Source organism: Pseudorca crassidens, chromosome 20 (assembly GCF_039906515.1).
Source record: "Pseudorca crassidens isolate mPseCra1 chromosome 20, mPseCra1.hap1, whole genome shotgun sequence".
In the NCBI taxonomy this organism is placed as follows: domain Eukaryota; kingdom Metazoa; phylum Chordata; class Mammalia; order Artiodactyla; family Delphinidae; genus Pseudorca; species Pseudorca crassidens.
This window is the reverse complement of record NC_090315.1, coordinates 41,704,105-41,728,127: the sequence shown is the minus strand read 5'-3', so window position 1 is coordinate 41,728,127 and position 24,023 is coordinate 41,704,105. Positions and strand designations below refer to the sequence as shown.

The window sequence follows — 24,023 nt, the reverse complement described above, 5'->3', positions numbered from 1 at the left end:
TTGAGAGAAGACATGTAAACCCACTCTTTGTCCTTCAGTGGGCACTCTCTCCTTCTGCAGCAAAGGTGGGAGAGTCACACTGCAGCCACTCTGATGCATATTAATAAGGAGAGAAAAAAATCTGAGAGATTTTCTCTGAGAGAGAAAAAAATCATCTACACTGGATTTGAAGAGGACATGAAGATTTGACACTCCAAGCTAGGACTCAAAAACAAATGCAATTGCAAACACCAACCTGGCAGAGTCTTGTTCAAAGAGATGAAGTCCACAGGGTCTCTGTGCTTAGTATTTCTTTGTCTGCTCTCATATTCTTTGAGCATTTTCATCTGTAAAATGACCCATCCATTTCCTCATCCCTAATTTGTTAATCAACTCACCGTGGGACAAGAGGGAACTCACTTCCCTTGTCTGGATTTGTTTCCTCTTCTGTAGAATAAGAAGGTTCCAATGGAAAACTGCCTCCCTCAGGAAGAACAGCTGAGCTCTGTTTAAAGAAGTCCAAAAAGAAGAGTCAGTCACCTGGTTGACCCAGAGAATATACCTGTATTATTCTCCTCTTAACCCAGCTCCTGGACTTCAGATTTTCATTTGGACCGTGAAAACCAAATGGGTGGTAGGCTCTTGGAAACTCAGAACTTAATCCTCAGCTCTGGCAAAGAGCCTCCAGAACCTGTTCCCTAACTTATTTAAAGCAACGGTTATAAAAACAAAGCAAGTGAGACAAGCTTTGTGGGTAAGAATGTCAATTGATTAAATTCATGGAAATAGCATCACTCCTTAAAGATTGCCTGCCTTTGCTTAATGTTGAAACTATTGATACTATCTCTAGTATTGTTTCCCCTGTTTTTACATTTGCATGGGAAATGACTCAACATTTATTTCTGAAGGTTGTTTTCTTCCTCTGAGAAAGTTACATTGACTGTATGGGTTTGGCCCACTGATCATGCCTCCCCATGCAACGCTGATTTGGATGCAAAAGGGAGCTATTTTAGAAACAGTAACTTCACCTGCTTTGTTGCACCTCCTTTCAGGGCTCAGTTGGGCTTGCTACTGGAGAGCATCGAGAATGCCATTCACATGCTCTTGAATGTGAGAAATTGTGCTAATATAACTTTAATTTTTGTACCAAATTGAACAAAACTAACTAAGAAAACTAACTAAGAAATTAGTTTGTTGGAAATAATCATGGCTCCTGCAGAGGTGCCAGGTTGGCTAGTTACTGAAATGTGACTGTTACTTTGTGAGGTGACATTTGTGTTGGGCGGGTGTGTAGATGGAGGTCATCCAGCGTGCTGGACCCGGTTACACCCCCTGGGGGATTCCTAGGGGCCATTCGTGGCAGAAGCTTACCCCAGGTAGGAATATTCCCTCATCTCCCACTGTATTTGGCTCCCCTTCGGCCTCATTCCCAGTGCCCTGCTGGGCCTTGTACAAAAACAAGACAAAACAAAACAAAACAACGCTTTATGTAAATAGTTTGATTTCTATGACATTTATGCTTGACCTTAAATAAAGACATTGTGACTTGATGCTGTGTCTACAAAGGTGACCCTAGGGATGCAATGTAGTTTGGGAAAGACTTCTGTCACTCATTATATTGAACATGTAGAAACAGATTTTAAGTCTATTATCTGTGAGGCCAGAAGTCTTTTGGCTTCATATTTCATAGGCTAACTTTTTTTTTTTTTTTTTGTGGTACGCGGGCCTCTCACTGTTGTGGCCTCTCCCGTTGCGGAGCACAGGCTCCAGACGCGCAGGCTCAGCGGCTATGGCTCATGGGCCCAGCCGCTCCGCGGCACATGGGATCTTCCCGGATCGGGGCACGAACCCGTGTCCCCTGCGTTGGCAGGCAGACTCTCAACCACTGCGCCACCAGGGAAGCCCCCCATAGGCTAACTTTTCAATGTTATTTCCCCAAAGCACTCAATAATTTTTGCAGGATCCAGGACACTGCTAATACTTCTGAGTTTCCAAAGTCAGCGTGGGTTCCTCCTCATCTTTTGGAGTTTCTCTTTTGACCTAATGCAGCACAGAGTGATATAAATTCAATATCCTCTCAATGCTCTGTTGTGCCTTCATAACAACAGTAAAAATGTGTACCATTCCTTGATGATCTTGATAACGTGCTTTAAGTTCATTATCTCTAGTTCTGTGGACAGCAGGGAAAGTCTGATCTGAGTATAGAGCAATGATTAAAAGCTCACTGAAGAAGGTTCAGACTAGGAAGGTTGAGATTTCACTGCCACCATTTTTCAGCATGTGTGGCCATGTGTATATAACTTATCCTTTTTTTGTATCAGTTTTCTCATCTGCACCGTTGGGATGACAATGGCATCTACAAAGATCTGAGTACTTAGTAAACGTTAGCTAATAATCTGTGAGTGAGAAGTGTATTGTTATTTCTGTTCTGCAGAGAGGCAGTGGAGATGCAGTGAGTTTAGACACTCTTGCCCTGGGTTATACTGCGAGTGACACTGTGGATATTGTATCCAAGTTCAAGGACTCCAAATTCATTTGTTCCTTTCTGTTCCCTCTACTGAAGTTGACTCAGCTATTGTTTCTCTCTTCCACCCCAAACTCTCATCTGGATTTGAGGGGTAGTTTTCCATTGCTTATGAAGGTTTCATGCTGTACTTTTTTAAAAAACTGCCATAAATAATGCTCTCTTTCCCAGCATGACTCGTATTTGCATAGCTCTGAGGATGTTAAGAACTCAATTTTCTCCACTAAATCCTTTGTTTTTGAGCTTTTGTATGTTTATAATTGAAATATCAGGACAAGGACGATAGCTCTCTAAGCCAGTGCTGTCGAATAGACATGTAACGCAAGCTACCAATGTGAGCCACACATGAAATTTAAAATTTTCTAGTAGTCCAAGTAAAAAAGTAAAAAGGAGATATGTGACAATTGTAATAATGCATTTTAAGCCAATATATCCAAAATATTATGATGCGTAATTAATATAAAATGACTGATGTGATATTTCTCATTCTTTCTTTCATACTAAGTCTTTGAAATCTAGTGTGTATTATACACATAAAGCACATCTCAGTTGGAACTAGACACATTTTAAGAGCTCAGTAGCCACTTGTAGCTCGTAGATACTGTGTAGATAGAGCAGGTCTTAATTTTTCAAAGGACAATTTATACAACAAAAAATTTTTAAACTATTGGTGAGGAAGATGCTCTGTAAGACACATTATTATGTTATCTAATTTTATTCTCAAAACAACCCTGTACTTTCACCCTTATTTTTCAGACAAAGAAACTTAAGGCTCAGGTTATGTAACATGCTTATCATTATGCAGCTGGCAAGATGCAGAGCTTGAATTTAGATTTCACAGGGAACTCCCTGGTGGTCCAGTGGTTAGGACTCCGCACTTCCACTGCAGGGGATACAAGTTCAGCCCCTGGTCAGGGAACTAAGATCCCGCAAGCCGTGCGGCACAGCCAAAAAAAAAAAAAAATAGAATTTAGATTCCACAAATTTTGTCTCCCTTTCCAGGGCTCTTCCTACAATACTGTAACCACCTGACGATGATGATGATGGTGATGCCACGATGATGAAACATTAGTAATATGAGCATAATAACTCTGTTAACCCCGGTAGTGGTGAATTTATAACACTTTCTCTTACATTGTCTCACTTAAGGTTGTGTTTATTCACATATGATACACAACCCTTTAAAATAAGTACTTACATCCTAAATGAGCCCTGAGCAGTTTGCAGATAGAAAGGTCCAAAGCAAACCAAGAAGATGTGATAACTCAGTGAACCCAGCTGCTTCCAATGCCATGTTTATCCAGGAAATCAGATTCATGTGAAGGTTAGAGAGAGTTTCAATGGAACGAATAAAGTCTGAACAGTAGGGAGATGCAGTGTGGTGCTTGGGCCATGTGGGTACACACGTGTGTGAACATGCTTGTGTTAAGACCTGGACAGAGGGAGACAAGGAAGGCACAGGAGACAGGTTCACGGCCACATGTCAGTCTTGGCACCTTTTGAACCACAGCTTCCTTAGCCCCCTTCTTTAACACTTCTTAGCTCCATTGCAGCTCTCCCAAGTCTCCACCCCAAAGCTGGGTCTAACAGAGGGATCCACAGAAAGGGGGTGGCCAAGATAGAGTCATTCTTACCTACACCCAGAGATAATCCTGGCTTCTAGAAGTAGGAGTGAGCTAACGTTGACACAAGCTTCAGACCTTGCAGTGTGGGCTACCTGAGTACAAAGCAAAATACATTAGATTAAAAATGTGTCATCCATCAATCCATACATTTAGCGAGTTTTCATGATACACTGATAATCAGTTAGGCTGGAGATAAAAGGGTGGGCAAGACAGACATAGTTTCTACTCTTATGGACCTTATATTTTAGTTTGAGGGGAAAGCCAATAAAATATAAACAAATGAACAAAATATTTTTTCAGTAATGATGAGTGTGATCAGTAAAACATGGCACTGTGATGTGTTAGGAAGTGACTGACATTTGAGAATGACAGCCACTCTCTCTGCCCATCCCTGCTGAGGAGTACAGCTGATGAAGATGAGGAAGGTGATTGTGATGTTACTTACCATTATTGGGGGCCTCCAAAGTGATGAGTAGAGGAGAAGAAGGAAGGAAGAAGGAAAATAGAAAAAAGAAGAAGAAAAGTGAAAAAGAAGGAAGGCAGGGATGGAGGGAGGGAGAAAAGGAGGACAGGATATCAGTGTCATGGCCGACATTCTTCATGAATGATTACAGGGAATCCCAACATTTGTTCTGAGAGTCAGGTCCCCTCATGTTGAAGGACAGCCCCAGAGAGGGAAAGGAACTTGACCAGCAACACAGGTGAGGTCAGGGCTCTGCCAAGGGCAGAATCTGGGCCTCTTGGTCACGGCATGTGTGTTCATGCCCATGTCTCCTCATGGGTGTTCACTGCCTTTATGCCAGGGACGGTCTGTCTTAGCAGTGATGTATTGGGGTAGTGGTATGCATCTCTTGGGGCTTCTGAGAGGTGGATGAATGTGTACAACAAGTTTGTGTAAGTAAATGGTTGAAATGGATAGATTTATTAGAATATAGTTCCTCTGAGTAATGAAAAGAAGCTTTGAGATGATGCCTGGAAGAATACAGCCCACACATATTGGAGGGATTGCTTTGAGGGAAAGTTATTAGGTTTTCACTTCTGACAGTATAAAAAAAAAGCAACTAAATGTCCATATCAGGAAGAAACATTTACATTAAATCTGAACTTCTGCCTTCATAAGAGATGTTAACTATTAGTGGAAGAACAGAGAATTGTTTTCTCAGAGGGCATTAAACACAGCAATTGTCTACCCATCTTTCGTATCACCAACAAACGCCATTCTGGTGGAGATACCCTGGTGGCCCCTTAATCCAACTTCCTTAAATTCACTGTCTCTTAGGTTTTCTTAACAAATTTGAAATTTTACTTTTGGATGCAGGTAAGGAGACAACTGTCATTCAGGGGAGTTAAATTGTGTCCCTGACTGCTGTCAGGAGATTGTATAACCCCTTCCATTTCTTTTGAGTATGAAATTTTCTGTAGTTTCCCATTTGTAAATATTGATGTACGCATAGTGCCTCATCCAGGATTCTATGAGGAAACGGAATCAATAGGATATACATATATTAAGAGATTTATTGAGAGGAATTGGCTTAAGCTATTGTGCAGGTTGGCGAAGCATGTCTGAAACCCAAAGGGCAGATGGGCAGGAAGGGCAGACGGGAGCTGTAGGGTGTGAGCTGATGCTTCAGTCCTCAGGTGGAATTTCCTCTTCATTAAAGAAGCTTCCATTCTCTTCTTACGGCCTTTCAACTGGCTGAATCAAGCCCACCCAGATTATCTAGGATAATCTTCTTTACTTAAAGAAGATTGAGTCTAGAGTTTAATTACATCAACAAAATACCTTTGCAGCAACACCTCGATTAGTATTTGACTATATAACTGGAGACTGTAACCCAGCCAAGTTGACACATAAAGCTGACCATCACATGTAGTAACTACATTTTCTAAAAACTGTATTTTAGATGGTGTAGTATAGTAATCAAAGGGTATAATGAGTATGAAGGAATGTAAAATATGGTATTTCTCGTAACAGTGTGAGAATATGGTCGGCCATACCCAGCTATCTAGAGCTCATCTCTTCCAAAGATGTTTGGAGACATCTTTGCATACAACCAATTAGTTGTGATTCTGTCTTGAAACTCACCGTGATGTCACACTGAGAGGCAATGCAGCAAACTGGACAGAGCTAAGAGTGAGGCCAACCTGGACTCAAAGCCTCGCTGTGCTATGTAAGAGCCATGTGAGTGCGTCTGTGACTTAACTGCACGAGAGAATAAAACACTGCCTCGTAAGTTCTGGTGAGATTCGCTTGAGACTTGAGAGAGGCTTGTGCAGTGAAAGGCAATATAGACACATACATGCAGAGATATGTGTATGTGTGTGTGCAAACACACACACATGCACACAGAAGCTATTTTAGCAAGCATGCATTTATACACAAAGCATCTACTAGGTAACAGCCACAGTGCTAGGTACTAGGCACACTGAGGAAAACTATCAGTCTCTTCCCTTAGCACTGGAGTCTAAGGGAAGTCTAATAGTCTAATAGTCTGGAGGAGGAGGATGTAATTAAATTGGTAATTTCAGTATGTTCTGATCCACGCTGTAATGCACACATTTAGAACCATAAAAAGGCCTCTTAGATGTTGAATAACTGAAAGCAAAATTAATTAGCCAGAAGTCTGTTCTTTGAGTATATGCTCCTTGTACGACCATGAGGACCAACTCTGCCTTAATAAGGAATTACTATGTGTTAGGGGTTAACTAAATCTCTGGACAGGCTGCCAGGAGAAAGGTGGTTGGCTTCCCAGAGGCTGGCCAGGTGAAGAGCTTAGACAGTATGGTTTATTTACTTGTCCATTTATTTGTGGCTGTTTCTGTTCTTAAGAGAGGTTGAAATGGCCTTCATAAATACCAGCTCTGCACTAAGATTTCAACAAAATAAACTTAAAAAGAAATTAAGATGGGGGGAAGCAAGAGGAAGGTTGTAAGGTAGAGCAAGAAACTTCACTGAAAAGCACACCATAATTTATGACGTGCAGCACTGTTTCCTAGTAACCTAAGCAGCTGGAGAAACACCAAGAGTTAGACAACCACCACAAATGAAAAATGCATTAGTTTCCAGGTGAGACAAAACATTTCTTGGCACTGATGCCCGTAGAATTTCTTTCAAAGAGCCTTATAAAGAGACCAGTGCCTCTAACAGTATAACAATAAGCCCAGAAAACTGTACACATAGTACATATGTATTTACATATAGATGTATAGATGTACGTATATATCAATATATATAGAGAGAGATGTATATGTATGTATAGATGTGTGTGTGTATATGTATGTGTACACACATATCTCTAGGGTTGCTTAATTCAAGTGGGGGCCCAAGCATACTAGACCACTTAGTAATCAAGATTCTTAGGTAGTGACACTTCCATGGAATTTAGAAGATCCTGTCTCAGTCCAGCATCTCCCCAGTCCTCTCCTTGTTCCTTTAATACACTGCTCCATAGCTTTCTCCCAGAAGGAGCCAAGAGGGCATGGACTAGAAACAGAGGAATATAACCAGGTAAACCAGAGCTGCTGATTGTTCTAGAACCACACCACTCTTCAGAGTACTGGGCTCTGAGCCACTGAGAGCCCCGAGTTCTGGGCATCTCTGTCTCTAGTCTCCTCTACTAGCTTCATACAAGGCTTTTCCCTTTGTGGCCCCAGAGTTTACCTGTCTATGAGTGGGTCACTGGACTCCTGAAAGTCTTTGGGTCTCAGAAATAAATAGTGAACAGGTACAGCATCCAAGGTGGGTTTTAGCCTTTGGCCTCCCGCGAACTCCTGAGAAAAGAGATATTTTCTTCTCATTACTGGAAGTTTAATGAATCTGTTTAGTATATCACATCACTACATAAACAATATTAACACAGGGTTCTTTTTATTTATATACAGACATACCTTGGAGATAGTGCACGTTTGGTTCCAGACCACTGCAAAAAGCAAGTCACACAAAATTTTTGGTTTTCCAGTGTGTGTAAAAGTTACACTGTAGTCTATATTGTAGTCAAGTGAGCAATAGGATTATGTCTAGAAACATGTACATACCTTAATTAAAGATACTTTATTGATAAAAAATGCTAATCATCATCTGAGCCTTTAGCAAGCCATAATCTTTTTTTAATAGTCACATCAAATATCCCTGGTCACAGATCACCATAACAAATATAACAATAATGGAAAAGTTTGAAATATTGTGAGAATTTCCAAAATGTGACACAGAGACAGGAAGTGAGCAAATGCTTTGGGGAAATGGCCCCAATAGGCTCGCTCAGCGCAGGGTTGCCACAGACCTTCAGTTTGCAAAAAACGAAAACAAACACAATACCTGCAAAGCACAACACGGCAAAACACAAGAAAATAAGGTATGCCTGTACTTTCCTGTAAGGAAAAGCCTCTCAGGATGAGGAGAAACCACAGTGTCTGCTGTAGAATCATGGTTAATGGTTTTGTGCAGGAATGGGACAATGGGCCTATGATTTGAGCTGAGTTATAAGAGAACTGGGGAGATGTGTCTGTGGACCAGGTAAATGGCCACGTGGCACCTGGCCTGGGCTTGCTCACATAGCTGTAGCCATGTCCCACAGCTCCTCTGTGTCCCAGGAATCCCTACCAATAACTGGAAGATAGTGACAGCTGCCATCTATATTATGGTTGATGTGCAAATGGCTATATAAAGAGAGAATTATACTTAGGGATTTGATAGTGCCAAAGACACCAAGAAAAGGGATTCCTATCACTTTTTAAAAAAAATATTTATTTATTTTATTTATTTATTTTTGGCTGCTTTGGGTCTTTTTTGCTGCATGTGGGCTTTCTCTAGTTGTGGTGAGCGGGGGCTACTCTTTGTTGCATTGTGTGGGCTTCTCACTGCAGTGGCTTCTCTTGTTGCAGAGCATGGGCTTCAGTAGTTGTGGCGCACACACGGGCTTAGTTGCTCCGTGGCATGTGGGATCTTCCCAGACCAGGGCCCGAACCTGTGTTCCCTGCATTGGCAGGCAGATTCTTAACCACTGCGCCACCAGGGAAATCTGGGATTCCTATCGCTTTGGTCCAAAGGACTTCCATTTCCCTTCACTCAGTGTGAGTGAGCATCTCTTTCCTCTGCTCCAGGCTTAGAGATAGCATCACCAAGAAGCTGTGGAAGAACACTGCCCTGGGAGTCAGGAATTCCAGATTCTCACCCAGATTCTGTCATTTTTTAGTTATACCTCGGGCAATTAACTTTCCCTCTTGGGGCATCTGTTTACATTTTCTTTTTAAATAATGGAGCTAAACTTGATAACCTCTAAGAACCTTTCCAGGTCTGAGAGTATACCACGTACTAATTAACAGTTCTACAAGATGGAGCTATGTTAGTGAACCAGACAGACCCTGCCCTCTATGAGACTTCTGTTGGAAGAGGCAGAACGTCCATGATAGGACCATCTCAAATTGGGGTAGTTGTCATAAAGTGCATAAATAGAGTCATGTAATAGAAAGAGCTGAAATGGCTCATTCAAGCTAAGGAGACCCAAGAAGACGTCTCTGAAGAAGTGACATAATTTGATGTTCCTGTTCATCCTTGCAAACTAAACAGTTAAAATGACATCTGAAAGAATAGGCTTGTCCTTTGCAAATTCATCTCAGCAATAGCATTAGATGACAGAACTGATTTACAGAGAGGTCTCCTGCACTAAATTCTTTGTGGAATGTGCCAGGATATAAATAAAGGAAAATAAATAGAGAAGATCTTTACATCTTGAGCAAGAGATACATTTATAGCTCTGGGACAGGGATGGGGCTCCATAAATAATTTTCCAGATGCATTAATCAATTCAGAGAATGTTTATTGAGCACCTACAATGTGCCTGACTTTAAGCAGGGAACTGAGGCTAGGATGTTTAATCATCTAGAATCTTCCTGCAGAAAAGCCTAGTCTAGAGAGAAGCAGTATATAAAAATAAATCTCTCTCTCCCACTGTAACAGTGGTGGTGGGAAGGGATATGGGACACCCAGGGACATTGGTAACAGTGCTGGTTTGCTGAGGTATGATCAAAACAGTTCACAGAAAACAATAAGGATGAGTGTTTCAGTGCAAAAAATAAACCACCGAAGTTATTTTAAAGTAATGATATTTCTGCTGAGATTTTACAATATTCATCTCACATTTGGGGGAATTAAGACTAAAGAAGTAGCTTGAAATGTTAAAAAATCAGATGCACAAAATATTCACCATAGCAAAAAAAAATGAAAAAGAAAAGAATGCTTAAATATCTATCAAGAGTAGATCAGCTAAATAAATTATGGTGTATTTTTATGGTGGGCTGTAATTGTCACTGGAAGTATTCACAAAGAAGATGTAGCTACGTGGACATATGCTTAGAGTCAAATGTTAAGAGGTGCAAAGTAGGCCACTGAATTACCTGTTCAGTGGGATTTCAACTTTCTACATACACACACCACAGGATGAAAAGGAGTCATGGAAAGGAGTCATTCTGAAATGCCAGTGGCAATTATGTAGTGAGGGTATCATGAATTATTTTGTTTTCTTTTAAAATTTTATCATTTTTCAATTTTTCATTACTGCACATTAGTACTTGAGAAAGAAACATATTGAACTCCAAACCTAGGGTATTTGGAGAAGAATGAAATAGTGGTTGCTTCTAGTTCAGTCTGTTTCTGATGAATTAGTCATTATTCCTCTGGAAGAGAAGCTGAACCTTGAATTTAAAAATAAACTTTACATTTTGTTTTTAATTCTAGGCTTTTGCAATATCGCAATTCATTTCTACTGTCCACATTTTTTTTCTCTCTCTCCAAATTTAAATGAAGCAAGAGTAAAAAGCATATGTGAGTTTAGAAAATCTGGTTTTATTGTGTGTTTCTGTTGGCAGTCAGGAAGAGCTGAGGAAAAGGGCAGATCTATTAGAAATAAAAAGGACCTTAGCATAGCCATTTTATAGCTAAGAGCAGTAAGGCTTAAAGATGACGGGTGGTTTGCCTATGCACATAGCTAGTTTATAGGAACATTAGGCATCATCATGGTACAGATGTGGAGAGTAAGGCTAGGAAGGATATGGCCCAAGATTCAGTGTTGTTTTGGTGGTGATGGTGGTGCTGTTTGTAGAGGTATTGGTGATAATGATGATCATGGTATTTAGAGGCAGAATGAAGACTAGGGATCATGCTCAGTTAGAAGTTCAATGCAGTCGTCCTAAGAGTGTAGAACCTTCAGGATACATCCTTTTAAAACCAGAAGCACAATTTCAGAAAGAGAGCCAATACTAAATCAGATAGAACTTAAGGTCTAGATTTAAGCATTGCTATTCCATGAAAACTCAGAACATGTCAATTTTCAGAATAGAAATGTTTATCTCCATATCTGAATTTTAAAATTCATTGTGCATATGTTCTGTGATTTAAAAGTAAGTCTTTCCCATTTTTCTCATTCTATTGCAAATTGCAATCGCACCATGCCATCAAAAAGTTATTTAGTGACAACTTCTGGGAAGCCACAAAGTTTCCTGTAATTTGCATATATTTTCCACATTTGGAATGCTAGTGATTACATTTTTTTGTGTTCACTTAAAATAATATATTATTATTGAAAATAAATATAATAAAAAATGCAAAATGTTGGCTCTAATGACATATGCTAAACATTTTCACAGTGCAGCACAGCATATGCTTAGTTCTTCATTAAGAGATTTTAAAATAACTCGTATTTAGCAAGAATACATTATCTTTTATTCAAAATTAATTATATGCTGTTTTGTGTACCATAATTTAAAGTGCTACCCACTTCTAATATGTAATACGCAAAAGAAACTATGGTTACAATTCATTAGAATTGGCTTCTTTCCTTTGCAATTTAGTGGCATAATGAATACATAGAGCTGAAATGGTATTTGTTACTTAAATCAAAAGTTACATGAAGTGCTGATAACTAACAGTTACAAATCCTTCATTTTTTTAAATCACAGCATGCCTCAAGAGAATGGAATAAGTCATGAGAGTAGTTCAGGCATAATTAGTTATTTTGCCATTCTTTGATAGTTTTTTTCTAATATAAATTTATTTATTATTTATTTTTGGCTGCATTGGGTCTTTGCTGCTGCCCACAGCTTTCTCTAGTTGCGGCTAGCGGAGGCTACTCTTCGCTGCTGTGCTCGGGCTTCTCATTGTGGTGGTTTTTCTTGCTGCGGAGCACGGGCTCTAAGTGCACGGGCTTCAGTAGTTGTGGTTCATGGGCTTAGTTGCTCCGCGGCGTGTGGGATCTTCCCGGACCAGGGCTTGAACCCGTGTCCCCTGCATTGGCAGGCGGATTCTTAACCACTGCGCCACCAGGGAAGCCCCTTTGATAGTTTTAAGAACAAGTTTTTAGAAGGGCTACTGGAACTAGAGGGTGGAAGAATATTTAGAAATCATTTTGTATTCTTCAAACACAGAGTGTTATTGTTTGGCATGCCCAGACAGACCCTTCTTTGAAAGCAAACTATGACTTTTGTAAAGAATTTAATTCTAGGTATCTATTAAATAAATGTAACATACCTTCTTAAAAATGAAACCCCTTGTCTCAAACAGTGACCTGGAGATGTATTAGTTGTCTGGTTAAGTGACTGCAACTTTTGTTTGATCATCTTCTATTTCAACTCTTTTTCTAGTGATAAGGAAAATGATAAGGTTAAATCCTTAGAGAGGGTAATATAGCTCATGACTGGGAACCCAGAGTTGGAGCTTGTCTCTTTGTTTAGGTAAGGCTGTTATTTGGTTTGCATGCAACTTACTCATATTGTCACTCAACCTTAATTATTAGCGAGAAGTTCAATAAGGGAAGCCCCTGTGAATACCATGTTACCTTAAAACTAAGCAGGATGGAAGGACAAAAGCAAAGTGCATCGAAAGTGAAAATGAAAATTCCTAAATGCACTTTCCATTTTTGAACTGTATGGTGACATCTTGACTTCTTCATTAAAAGTGACAGGACCTTAAATACTTCTCCTACTACTCAAGCTGACCAGGGTAGAATAAGATGAGTACTCTAATACTTTGCTGATGGCAGTATGAATCAATATCGGAGGGCATTTGTCAAAGTTTTTCTTGAGATTAAACATATACAGACCCTTTGTCTTAATTGTTTTACTTCTGGATATCTAGCCTTAGGAAACACCTGAAACACAAAGATTGAGTCACAAAAAAAATGTTCTTCCAGGTGATTTCTTATGGTATATAAATCATACTTTAATAAAGCTGTTAAAAATTGCTCATCACATTTTTTTTATTGGAGTCAAAAGTGAAAACATGCTAAATGACTAGCCCTTAGAGGAAATCTCTAACTAGTAACAGTTCATTCATACAACTTAGATTTGAGAAGTCATTTGTTAGATTTATGAAGATATTTTTAATAATATGGGAAAATGTGGTATAGTTTTATCAGAAGATGCATAAAAAGAATTGCATGTAAACCACAATCTCTACTTTGAAAAATAAGTTTTAAAAAGCATGGTTAAAATGATTAGAAGGTAATAAACTCAGATGGTAACTAATGATGGTTATCATTGGGTGATAAGATTATCAATAGTTCATTTTGCAGTCATTTGTTTATTTATTCAAATAAATAACTTGAATTTGTTTTAAACCTCTGCATTTTCAAAATGTTCTTCCATGAAAATGAATTACCATTAAAAATTAGGAGAAGGGAATTTTAAAATATTAAAGTGAGTCGTTGTCTTTTAGCGGCATCTTGATGATATCAAAGGATGACCACGTGTGGCATATTTTAGAGTAGATTCAGCTATAGTCCAAAGATAGTCCTTACCTGGGAGGAGGACCCAATTAAATAGGATTAGCAAAATCCATTATCACTTCACTTTCTCAATCATGGTTATCGTGTATCAGCCTTGAGATATCAGGTGGAACATGTTACATCACAAACAATTCGCCTAATGCAATCAATTTACATAAATCCTCCCTTTGACATTTAGCCAACAGTGGGGTTTTTAATTTCCATCATTTGTATCAACTGTAATCAGAGTGTTAAGAGCCTGGAATTCAGAATTTGCTCACTACAGCAGTGTGTGGTGAATGATTGGCATTAATAAGCCAGCCCTCGCTGCTCGATACCTTCTCATGGACAGGTCGTCGGGTCCAGTCCAGGATGTAAATGCATTTCCTGCAACTTGTTAACTCAATTACACAGTCCTCTGAATTGCTGCAAACAGTTTTTATACAAAGCGACTTGCAGAGTCTCTATGGTAGCTGACACTCGATAATTCCTACGGGAAGGCATGAAGAATTAGACTAAATTCCCTGCATTCTGAAAGAAAGGGAAAGTGATTAAGACACTGAAACTGCTCAGGCTGTGCTGCTGTCATTACTGGAGGGAGCAATCCTGTGTCAGGTGCAAAATGTAGTAGCTCTGACTACCCCGTACCTATCTTCTGGGACATTTCCAATTCACACCTGACTCTGAAGCCTGCTCTAAATGGAAAGATTCCAGGGTGTGCTGGTCTAGAGCTTCCTTTTCTCTCAAATGATATTTTTTTTCTCGTTTAAAATTCATTCTGAAGGTCCTAAAGTCGAATATTTGACTTAGATGTTTTCACACACACACGCAAATTAGATGCACTTTCTCTTACTCTCTGTTATGGAACATCTAAGAGCATACAGTTCTGTGGGATGTCCAATCACTAGGCCAAACCCTGGCCTTCAGAGCAAAGGGTCTTAGGACCTATTTCCTTACAAGCTCTGGGATTTGTCTTTGTTTTCCAAGGGTTTTATAGGAGGTGGTCTGCACACCGTCTGCTTCCATGTTCCTGGGGACCCTGTTTCAAAGGAAGCTTCTAGGACCCTAAACCCAGCCTTGTGCAGCCAGATGGGGTGTGGGTTCTGAGAAGCTCCATTTATAACAAGTCTCCAGGTGATGGGGAAGCTCTGTAAAGTTTAAGTGCTGGGTTAGCTCTTGTCCATTTTCAGAAAGCGCCCACCCCTACTGCCCCATTCTTTACTTCTTGTCAGCTTTCTTGACAGAGGCACATGGATACTCAGAAAGGGGGAATAAACATTCTAATATCTCAGAACCAACAGAGATGAGCCTAGGACTTGACTTTCAAAATGTGCTCCCTGGACCAGCAGCGTTCATATCACCTGGGCTTGTGTTAGAAATGCATTTAGGTGGTCCATGCAGGGACTTTCTGAGTCAGAAACACTTGGAGTGGTTTGAAGAGGTCATCGGGTGCTTCTGATGATTTATAAAGTTTGAGAACCACTGGTCTACAGTATAGATGACCCAGCACGAGCTGCATGCCTTCATTTATGCAAGGTGTTCACCTTTCTGATTTCTGTAAAGGATGAGACACTGCTTTCCTTCAGACCACAATTCTTTTTAGAGAAGCTCACAGACCTAAAGATCCAGAAGAGATTTTAGAATCAATGTCATAGGCAGATGATGCCTTGAAAACAGACAGCGGCCCTACCAGGAAGAGGGAATAGTTTGGTCTCTTAAAAGCAGCCTCCAGCTAGTCTGACAAGATCCACTGGGTTTTAAATTAGAAGACAGGCTCCTAAGTTGAAGCTGGTTCAGGTGAATCTTAGTATTGACATGTACCGGCTGTGCAGCTTTTAGGAACGCTCAAGATCATCTGGCAGCCTTACTTTTCATATCTGAAACAGATATAATGAGAGTTCCTCTCTTTCACATGGCGATTTTGAGGCAGCGAGTGAAAAGGGCTTTGCTGAGGGCCCGGTAATCAGCAAATGCCCAAAGAATGTCAGAAGACCTGTAACCATGATATGCATTGCAGTTTTCTGATTTTTAGTTCCCTTATTTTAAATTGGAAGTAATTGTAGTGCCTAAAAGTGGTGAGTTTCAGTAATAAAAAAACGGAACTGAGTGAATCTACGCAGCAATAGAATCTCAGATCTTCCTATGAAAGATGAGAGGACGGAGACTGGACCTGTCTGCATCCCCAGCCTCCAGGACTGGTTTCAGCACATGTTCAGTGCTTGCTGAACGGACACGTGTGCAATTAATCAAGAGCTAAATTTTACAAAAGGAGCTATTTTCAAAATCTAGTTAGAGTCTTTCAGAATCTACTGTATTCTTAAGATAATCTAGATATCTTATTTTGCTTATGATAATCTTTATGATAATTATGCTTATTAGTACGAGCAAAATTCTTTGTCTGATACTCCCAACAACCCCATGAGCAAGGTAGAAGGTACTTATCTCGTTTTACAGAGAAGGAACGCAAGTCAAGGAGCTTGGGTGAACTGCTACGGTGGAACGGAGTGACAGTTTAGGTTATCTGACCTCAGCACCTATGCTCGATTATTCCGCTTGCTGCTTTAACACTCTGGGCGACTTTAGCCGGTATTCTCTAGAAATAAGCAACAGGGGTGGACAAGGTTAGAAATAACTTTTTAAGTACCTGTGGGAAACATGGAAAAAGAAATAGAAATGCACTTGGATGAATCAGTGATTTTTTTAAAGTCTGTAGCTATAAGCTAATTAACTCCTAGCCAAAGTGAGAAAAGAAAGGCTTTTTATTTTGTTGTTAATATAATGTTAAACTCTGTTCTTGTTAGATATAATACAGAAAACACAAAGACAATTGTACAGCTAAGTGCATTGTTCCAAGGTGAGCACCTCTAAGCCACCATCCCTGTGAAGAGGGAGAAACAGGCAGGACATTGCCTCCGCATAAGCCTGACCACTTTTCTGACTTGTTTGGTGATCACCTTCTCATTGCCAACGTGAGCATCCCCAGACACTATAACTGAATTTTGCCTGTTTGTCTTTACGTAGTCCTTTCCAGTTTATTTTAATCTGTAAGTGCTTCCATCACTCCCTGTCATTGAGGAAATGGAATAATCCTATAATACAGGGTTTCTCAGCCTCAGCATCACTGACATTTTGAGCAGGATAATTTTTCTTGTGGGGGTTGTCTTATGCGTTATAGGATGTTTAGCAGCATCCCAGGGCTCTACTCACTAGATGCCAGTAGCATCCCCTTGCCAGTTGTGACAACCAAAAACATCTCCAGGTACTGCCAAATGCACCTTGGGGCTAAACTTGCCTCCAACTGAGAACCATTGCTGTAGAGTTTCCCTCAGTCCTCTTAATCTTCTGAAAATTGGATCTTGGATGAGAGTCTTGACCAGATTCAGATTCAATTTTTGTGTTTCTTTTATTCATTGTTAAGACTACTTCCTAGGTGGTGGTGTGTACTTCCCCCAGGAGGCACATAATGTCTGTAATTTCTCTTTTTGTGTTGCTAGCCACCATTGATGCCAGTGCCTAGATCCTTTGTAAGGGGTTGCAGGATGTTGATATGCCAATTCTATCATCCCCTAGCCATTGATTTGTGAGAACATCTGTATAAAGAGAAGCCTGCCTCAGCTACAATTTGGGTGCCAGTATGGTCTGAACGGGAAAGGTATGATACAGGTTTTCCATTCTCCTGGAATGCCTTTCACCTAACAGCCAGCCTTTACCATTCTTGCCATTTAGACACACTCTCAGCTTTTAAGACGCAATTTATCAAATGAGTTGGGACCAGTGTGACCCCTGACATCAATGACCTCATAAGGTCAGCCAGCGCTCCTGTGCTGCTCAGGCTCAGTATGAAACGTATCATGTTGGGCATAATCATTGGTTGTGATTGGTTCCCATGTCCGCTCTCACTAGGAAGTGAGGAAAGACTGTCTCTCACTCTTCCTTCATCTCACTGCCTAGATTTGGACCAGGCAGCCTGGTACCTTGGAAAAAGCACACGCTTGGCAGTGAGACAAAACTGAACACAAACTCCAAATCTGAAAAGTAGCTGCTGGGTAATTCAAGTGAGACACTCAAAGTTTGGGGGCTTCAGTGTATTACCTGTCAAAATATTAAAAGTAAGATCTCACAGAGCTGTTTTTCAGGATCAAGTCATTTGGAACAGTGCTCATGGGAGACACATTCACTACAAGTATACGGTGTGCTTTCCTATGAAAAAAGTATGTCCTGTTTAAGGAACACTTACTATGGGCCATGCTCCACTACGTGTGCCCCTTGTGTGCCTTCTCATTTGATCCCCCTGCAGTGCCCCTATCCTGTGTGGTAGGTGAAGAAAATGAGGTTTACCACAGTCAAGTGGCCTGTCCAAAACTTCTAAGCTGATGGTGGGTTGACTCTAGACTAAACTCAGACCTTCCTGATGCTAAAATCCATTCTGTTATCCACTGTGCATCCTGCCTTTAACTGGGTGTTAAGCTTTGAATGAATGGATGGATGAATAAATGACTGGATATAAGAAGATGATGCCAGAAGTTTATTATCAAATAATTCTTTCTCCCCAGAGGGCCTCTTTTTCCTGAAATTCAGTTAAATCTGGGCTTTTCATTTCACATTAAGGTTGAGGCAAGAAGGAGCAGAGCCGTGATTTGGGTGTGGATGTTGGGGGACAGTAGCATGTCAGGTCCCGTCTGGCTCCTGTGACTGTCCGGTGGTATGGTTTGCATGTTTCTCACCTGTGCTCACACACTGCCTAGCACTTTTTTCTAACCAACTCTTCCCCCTCTTATGATGAGAGGCTCACTGGTCTACACAGTCCTATTGGCAGCATAGCGCCCTGGGTGAGGCCTATGTCCCTGCCTCTTCCTTTCTACACAGCTATTACCTGTTAAAGGGGGAGTTTCCTCGTTGTCACCTGGGCAGACAGTGGAGCTAGGAACCTGGCCAGATGTCAGGGTGCCACTAGAAGGAATTTAAGCCGGCATGGCCCAGGAAGCTGAGCCTTCTTGAAAAGGATGTGGGTGGACAAGCAGCCCTATGGTTTCCTCCAGGGGGTGGGGATCTCCTGTCCACAGCCTCTGAGTGGGACCTCATCCAAGTGGGAAGGGGAGAGACTGTTAGGTGAACTCCCACTGAAATGGGAAGCTGCAGCACCGGGCGTGGTGCGCGGACCAGAGCGGGTCATCGGCACCTCTCTCTTCTTTGTCCCCCTCCCTGTCAGGAATGCTACATGGACTTCGTGTGACATTTCCTGGAACCCATTCTGTGTTCACACTACAAGTCACATCTATGTTTTCAACACAAATTGATTTCAGAACACATTAGTCAACTATACAGCTATTTGAAATCAAGTTTTATTTCAGAATATATTCAGAGTGAAGATTTTTGAGTTATACGATGCCTTTATGGTTTGGAGAATACAAAAAAAAAAAAAAAAAAAGTGCCCAGGCTCCCTTTGGGATGTTCTGGGTTTTGATCTAGCAGATAACATTCTACTCTGATAGTCATCCACCATTTTGATCGGCTCTATTGTATTGCATTGTATTGCAATCGATAGCAGATACTCTCCCTACTTATCTTGTGTGACCCATCCTAGCATTACTATTATACTGAGTGGCTCATCTTTGCAATACCATTAAATTTTCATATCAATTTTTAGGATATGTAGTTTGATGGATCAATTTAAGTATTTAAAAGAAATAATAGAATAGTGAATAAAGAGAGGCGTGTATTTGCAGTATTATCCAATATGAAATATATTCAATATATAAAAATTATATATATGTGCATTTTCATATATAGAAGCAAATCATTTGAGAGATGAGTTTTACTAAGAAAATACAATACAGTTCTATCAGGCAAGGATTTATGGAGGAATGATTATATCCCGGGCTCTGCCATTCCATAAAGTGCTGGAGATACAAAGATGAATAAAGAAGGACACCTGTCCTAATGGAGGTCATGGTACATCCGGGAGCCAGGCATGTGAAGAAACAACCATAAAGGAAAAAAAAAATCACAAAGTAAAGAATGGACAAATTAAACTGCCAACTTTTGTACATCAAAAATATCATAAGCGGACTTCCCTGGTGGCACAGCAGTTAAGAATCCGCCTGCCAATGCAGGGGACACGGGTTCGAGCCCTGGTCCAGGAAGATCCCACATGCCACAAAGCAACTAAGCCCGTGTGCCACAGCTACTGAGCCTGCGCTCTAGAGCCCGCAAGCCACAACTACTGAGCCCATGTGCCACAACTACTGAAGCCCGCACGCCTAGAGCCCGTGCTCCGCAACAAGAGAAGCCACCGCAATGAGAAGCCCGCGCACGGCAACGAAGAGTAGCCCCTGCTCACCACAACTAGAGAAAGCCCATGCACAGCAACGGAGACCCAACGCAGCCAAAAATAAATAAATTTATTTAAAAAAAATCATAAGCAAAATTATGACTAAAGAGCAAATCTGGGACATACTCAAAACTAATATGATCTAAAGAAGTATTTTAATATTTGAATAAACAGCTCTTGCAAGTGGATAAGAAAAAAATACCATCACCCCAATGGAAAACAGGGGAAAGACCTAATCATACAGTTCCCAGAATTGTATGTGTGACTGTACACACACACACACACACACACACACACATACACACAAACATATGAAAAATTCAACTGTGTTGCTATTCAAAGAAAGAGAAAGTGAAGCAACTATGCATTTACACCTTTTACAATAATATATGGGTGGAGCAGTTGCTACCATGACGGGACAGAGGAGTGTAACAGCCATTTCCACCCTACTGGTGGGTGTGTTAATTAAAATATATCTTCTGGAGAATAATCTGCAATATGTACATAGAGCTTTAAAATATCATCTCTTTTGTCCCAGCAGTTTTACTTGTCAGCATCCCTCCTAAGAGAATACACAGGTATATAGACAGAGATTAATGCACAATTAAGTTTTCTTAATTAAGAAAAAATTAAAACTACTGAATAGCCCAACAGTAGGAGGTTGAATGGTTATATAATCTGTTGTCCATCCTGACAGGCAATTACACTACTGTTAAAAGAGGGTTCCCTGGGCTTCCCTGGTGGCGCAGTGGTTGAGGGTCCACCTGCTGATGCAGGGGACACGGGTTCGTGCCCCGGTCCGAGAAGATCCCACATGCCGCGGACCGGCTAGGCCCGTGAGCCATGGCCTCTAAGCCTGCGTGTCCGGAGCCTGTGCTCCGCAACGGGAGAGGCCACAACAGTGAGAGGCCCACATACCGCAAAAAAATAAAATAAAAAATAAAAAAATAAAGAGGGTTCCTGAAGAATGTTTAGCAGTGGTGAGGTCAGGTGCAGTAGAAGAAAGATCTCAATTGTGTTTAAAAATAGGGGAAAATAGTGGAAGGAAATGTTTATTTTCTCATGTATACATTTTATTTCTCAAAATTTTGACACTGAGTATGCATTATCTGGTCATTTAAAAATATCAATAAGTAAAACCTAAGAACTGAATTGATAATCATAATGCAACGTGAGTCAAGAATTATACAAAGGAAAGAAAGGTTTCCAGGAGATTGATCCGTTAATTCCACTTGATGAGTCAGGCAGAGAAAGCTGGAGAAAAGAGACGGATTTTAAAGACTGAGACATAATTTACCCTGTGGGAAAGGGAAAGGAGTTCATTTTGGGACCTCCAGGAGCATGTGTTGTGCAAATGACAGAAGCATAAACATACCTGGCATGTTGAAGGGATGAAATTGATCTGGTGTGACTGGACCAGGCACTCTGCAAGGCACAGGGCTCAGCTGAATCAAGAAAGGTAAGAGATGCCAGGCTGTAAAAGGGTTTCCATTTTCAGGCCATGCTAAGGAGTTTAAGCATCAAAACCTAACCACAGAGTCTGGAAGACTCACAGCTGAATGCTGATTGGGAAAGACACACATACACACACAGAGTAAGATAAATTTCATAACACAAATCAAAGTAAAAGCATACATATAAATATATGTACAAATGCTTTTCAGAAAACATCTTGGGGAGGGGGTAAAAAAATCAGTGTTTTCTCTATGATAAAATTCAAAGAAAACCACGGTAGGAAAAGAATTACCATACTTAAAAATACTGTTTTTTCCCCATCGTTAACTCTTCCCTGTCCTTCAAGGCTTCCCAGCCTTCAATAAATCTGTTGGAGAGGCTATTCCTGAGCATCTCTTCCCATAGCAGCTGTTCCTTCCTCCTGGTTATCTATTAGTGATCACTAATTAGATTGTAGACTTCATACAGACAGTGAAGAGACCTATCGTACATGCCATTGTATCCCCAGCACCTAGTAAACAGAGCATGCTTATACTCCAATAAAGATGTTAAAAAAAAAAAAAAAAGTAAAAGAAACAAAACGCAGAACTAAGAAAGGAAAGGTTAGTGACTAGTTAGGGTAAGTCTAAATTTAAATTTACTCAAAAATAGAGTAATACTATTTTGATTACTGTAACTTTGAAATATAATCTTTCTCAAGATTTAAAACAAAAACAAAAACACAGCATGCTCAGTCACAGTGCCTAGCTGAATGAATTTGCCATGCCCCTGCATGTGAAAGGCTTTATCAGAATCCATGAGGCTGGCTACTTCTGTAACTTCTCATGACTCAGACCACTCCTAGTTTAGGAATAAATGCAGGCATGCTGGAATGGGGTGATAGCACCTTTTATACACATATGGGTGTTCATTTTGAAATTGTTTTTAAGCTTGGAGACAAAGAGTGGCTAGATAACACTTTGCTTGTGGTTAGGCAGTCAGAAGCCCTGGGCTTCTGCCACAGAGGCTTCTCATTTAGCCTCTGCCACAGATTCCCCAAATGGTATTATTGATAGTTTTGCTTTGTTCCTTCAGTTTTCCCCCCCGTGCTAAGAGGCTCTGAACTTCCTTTGAGTGGCTGATTCTAGGATCCCACCACAGGAGCATTTATTGCTTACCTACCTCATGATCTCTAGTGCAAAGTACAGCACGAAGCAGCAGCTGATAAATGCTTGATGGCTTGTTCATCAAAATGTCTGTTAGAGGGCTTCCCTGGTGGCGCAGTGGTTGGGAGTCCGCCTGCCGATGCAGGGGACGCCGGTTCGTGCCCCGGTCCGGGAAGATCCCACATGCTGTGGAGCGGCTGGGCCCGTGAGCCATGGCCGCTGAGCCTGCGCGTCCGGAGCCTGTGCTCCGCAACGGGAGAGGCCACAGCGGTGAGGGGCCCAAGTACTAAAAAAGAAAAAAAAAAAAAAAAAGTCTGTTAGATTAGAATTCTTTACGTTTTGAGACTGATAACACCATCCTACAAAATTTCTGGGAAGTTCTTGAAGAAAATATCTGTTTCTTCCAGTGTGACAGGGGATTTTTTACAACTGTACTTCAGTGGGAGAGTCCATGGTTTCCTCTGGGGACTCTCTATCCCTTTATTAGGGTAATAGCATAATATGAAACACAGTTAGCCCTCTGTATCCACTGCATTCATGGATTCAAACAACTGCAGGTCAAAAGTACTTGGAAAACAATTCCAGAAAGTTCCAGAATTCAAAGCTTGAATTTGCTGCATGCCAGCAACTATTTACATAGCATTCGCGTTGTATTTACAACTATTTACATAGCATTTACATTATATTAGGTATTATAAGTAACCTAGAGATGATTTAAAGCATATAGAAGGGTGTCTGTAGATTATATGCAGAATCTGCACCATTTTATACAAGGGACTTGAGCATCCATGGATTTTGGTATCCGCAGGTGGGGCTCCTGGAACCAGTCCCCCTCCGATACCAAGGGACAACTGCAGTGTTTCTGCTGATGCTAATACTGAAGGTATTCTATCCCCACTGATATATTAAGTGTTCCTGCTGCCACCAGGAACACTGATGTATCACATGTCTCAAGCAGAAGGCAGAGGTTTTGAGCTCAGTAAATATATTCATATTTACTCCATAGCAGGGGTCTGTGCATTGTTTTTCTACACATGGAAACAGCAGAGTGAGGGCAAGAAACTGTGAAGTCTTGTAGACAAACACCATCACAGATTTAGCTCCCTTGATTTCACTCTCAGTGTTGGGGAGATTCCTTTGACTTTTATATATTGTCAGGATATATATCTATATCTAGGGATAGACATGGAAGCGATTTCCAGAAGAATG

General features: G+C 40.7%; 1 protein-coding gene and 1 long non-coding RNA gene across 12 annotated transcripts in view; one reads left to right on the top strand and one right to left on the bottom strand.

The window, feature by feature from the left end:
- LOC137214679 (uncharacterized) overlaps positions 1–21,818 on the bottom strand; it is a 34,423-nt gene extending 12,605 nt beyond the window's left edge. For 3 of the 11 annotated variants that reach the window (XR_010938984.1, XR_010938989.1, XR_010938983.1), the window contains exons 1-6: positions 21,590–21,818; positions 14,222–16,476; positions 12,650–12,758; positions 7,790–7,899; positions 4,138–4,220; positions 236–484 (exon numbers count right to left, since the gene is read on the bottom strand). This is a non-coding gene — a long non-coding RNA (uncharacterized lncRNA). Of the gene's footprint in view, positions 1–235; positions 485–1,350; positions 1,426–4,137; positions 4,221–7,789; positions 7,900–12,649; positions 12,759–14,221; positions 16,477–21,589 lie in introns of all 11 variants that reach the window. The other 8 variants (XR_010938987.1, XR_010938988.1, XR_010938993.1 and 5 more) reach the window with 6 other exon arrangements.
- Positions 1–24,023, top strand: part of CDH11 (cadherin 11) — a 143,829-nt gene that overhangs the window by 14,270 nt on the left and 105,536 nt on the right. The window lies entirely within an intron of this gene.